This window comes from Hakea prostrata, chromosome 11 (genome assembly GCF_041222555.1).
Source record: "Hakea prostrata isolate BN-2017 chromosome 11, UWA_Hpros_2, whole genome shotgun sequence".
Classification (NCBI taxonomy): Eukaryota; Viridiplantae; Streptophyta; class Magnoliopsida; order Proteales; family Proteaceae; genus Hakea; species Hakea prostrata.
Genome location: NC_142610.1, coordinates 15,358,584 through 15,361,595, shown reverse-complemented (window position 1 = coordinate 15,361,595; position 3,012 = coordinate 15,358,584). Strand labels below are relative to the sequence as shown.

The 3,012-nt window shown below is 35.6% G+C and overlaps 1 non-coding gene across 1 annotated transcript; it reads right to left on the bottom strand.

Moving 5' to 3' along the window:
• Positions 1–1,809: 1,809 nt before the first annotated feature.
• On the bottom strand, positions 1,810–1,885 carry LOC149000356 (small nucleolar RNA SNORD36). The gene has a single exon (XR_016170891.1). It is a non-coding gene; the product is annotated as a small nucleolar RNA SNORD36 (small nucleolar RNA).
• Positions 1,886–3,012: the final 1,127 nt, after the last annotated feature.

Here is a 3,012-nt window from a genome sequence, read left to right as displayed (position 1 = left end):
AACATGTTACGAAAAATATGTTCTTGTGATAAGAATTTGCCACTTGCTGAAATTATCACTTAAATCATGCTACAAGCACATAATATGGATTCAAAATCAAAATATCCATGAAACAAATAATAAAATCATATTAATAAAAGAAAAAAGGTCCATAATAAATAAATTACATAATAGTATTATTTCCCCTCTTTAAGAGGAGAGAAAGGTATAGACTAGGGTATGGAGTATCCGAATTGCTTGTGATTTTATCAAATAATTGCTCCATTTTTAATTAATAAAAATCCCTAAACATTATTACCATAAAACATGGAACACATTTTGAATTTTCACTTCGGTAGTTTTACTTCTTTACCTTTTGTAACGGTCTAATTGCTAAGATATAGATCAACTGAGGGTCACTCTGATGGGCTAAGCTGAATCTATCATGGTTCAGCACACACTCTCTTTTCATGTCCTCTCTCTCTCTCTCTCACACACACACACACAACTTTCTGGCTGTTCTATAGGTTTTGTCTTGTACCTTCCTTTTGAGGGATGGCCTTGGTGTAGTGGTAAGGTTTCTCCACTTTGACCAAGTGACCAAGAGTTTGAGTTTGGAAATTGCCTCTCTTGAAAAACAGGAATAAGGGCTGCTTTCATTATGCCCCCCGGTCCACAGTGGCAAGGTTTCTCCACTTTGACCAAGTGACCAAGAGTTTGAGTTTGGAAACTGCCTCTCTTGAAACACAGGAATAAGGGCTGCTTTCATTATGCCCCCGGTCCACAGTGGCGGTTTCTCCACTTGACCAGTGACCAAGGTTTGAGTTTGGAACTCCTCTCTGAAGGGCTGCTCTCATTAGCCCCCGGTCCACATAGAGGTTTCCTCTCTCTCTATTTTTTTCTAATCTGAGACTAATCTGATGGTGTTGACATATTCTTAGTGATTTTTTTTATTCGAATTGGGGCTCAGCCCATTGCGAGAACTGTTTGCTTTCACAGCAACATTGTTGATCAATTCACGAATTAGTGAAACCTTAAGCTTCAATCGAACTGGTTTTGAAAGTTTTATGGCAACAAGATTTGCTTCTTTCAAATAATCAGCAACCAAATAAATCCAGAAATCTGAATATTTATACAGAATCACTAAAATTGTAATTCACTAGTTAACTTTTCTCTTGTGTTATGTGCCTTTCAAGCATAAATGAGACAAAAGTTGTTACCAAAAATACTGAAAGGACAAATAATGAAATAACACTCCAATATACTTGTCTTAAATGTTCTTATTTAAACAATAACTTTGGGAACTCACTAATGTTAATATGTGTATATTTGATGAACTGAACGGAGATAGATGGAGCATATGATTGATAAGGGTTGGAAAAAAATCAAAGATATACAAAAAGGATACGCCACAACAAGACAACTGCTGAAGAATTTACTGGAAGCAACTTGGGTAGTGACTAAAAGCACAAAAAAAGAATGTCCAAGATAAAGCATATTTGGCATGATTACTTACTAGGAGAAATCTTTACCACAGGCAAACAAACTCACTCATTTATCTCCTTACTATTTTCCCGATTTTTGCGATGATGATATCAATCACATCCAAATTAGAAGTTTGTAACTTAAAACAGGATACAACTAAAAACTGGCTCCATAGTTTGTCAAATGAACATATAGGACTATTTTGCAATGAGACGATGTCTCATTCCAGATGTAGTCACCAACCTTGATATCTATAAAACTTTATCTTTATCAAAAAAATAAAAAAATGAGACGATCTGAATTATTCTCTTTCCCATTTATTCCCAATAAACAAGTTTCTTTGACTAGCATCAGTATTAAAAAGCTCAAAACTTGTCACTTCACATGATATAATCAACTATAGGTGATTTCATCACCAGATTGGGAAATACAAACTCTAATATCATGAAAAAAAAACTAAATTCAGAACAACCAATAGCATTCAAATTTTTTATTTTTTATTTTTATTTATTTGTTTTCTTCTGGTTTTTGGTTTCTTAAGGAACAGCGATCAAAACCTGTGGGGATTCATGAGTTAACATGATAACATGATTGTAATTTAAGTGGGTTAATAGACTTGAATTATTATTAGTTTTTTTTTTGGGATTGTCTAGTTCCGAGGGAATTCGAACTCTAACCTTCTATTTAGAGGTATTGATTTTTACCAATTAAGCCACCCTTTAAATTATAGACATGAATTTATCATAATTGTAATTTTATGGGCTGATTGACATTGATTTCCATTAAGAACTCCTAAAGGATTTTCCTTCCCAAATCTTTAAAACAAACATAGAGAACAAAAAAGATGAAGAAGAGTGTTGATACGGAATCCGCCGTCCTCCCCGCACGAAGGCTCCAACCTCGAGCTCACGGGGGGGTCGAGGCGTTCGACGACCAAGTCAATACCAATGATATGATCTCAAGCTCTCAATAGAGGATCAGTAATTGATCCCGATATGAATACCGCCTCATAATGTTTACCCGGGTGTTTATGTAACCTCAGTTAATCAGAGTTATATTCGAATGTGACTCTCTAGGAAACAAACATAGAGAAAAGCTTACCTAGCTAACTCTCTTCTCCAATTGTTAGATGATAGGGGTCTAGCTTTATAAGGTTTCCTCATCCTGCTGAGCGGATGTGCTTCCCATCATGGTCGGTCCTACCATGAACCGCCTGGTCGAACCTTGTTAGGTAATGAACCTGGTCGGACCGTCCAACCATGGATATAAACCAGAAGGCGTAGAATGACCATTTTAGTCATTAACAAAGAGAGAAAAAAGGAAACCTTGCTCAAAACCTCAAACACCAATAAATAATAATTAAGGGACTGCCTTGTGTTTAGTATGATTCTCCAGGAGGTGGGTGTAAAGAAATTCAGTAGTAAACAAAAAAAGAAAGAGAAACATAACAAGCTTGAAGTTATATGTTCAAAACCCAAAAACGAACTAACATGTCAGTCACTGAATCAATCAAAATTGAATCTGCTACATCAATTATACCTCTAACCT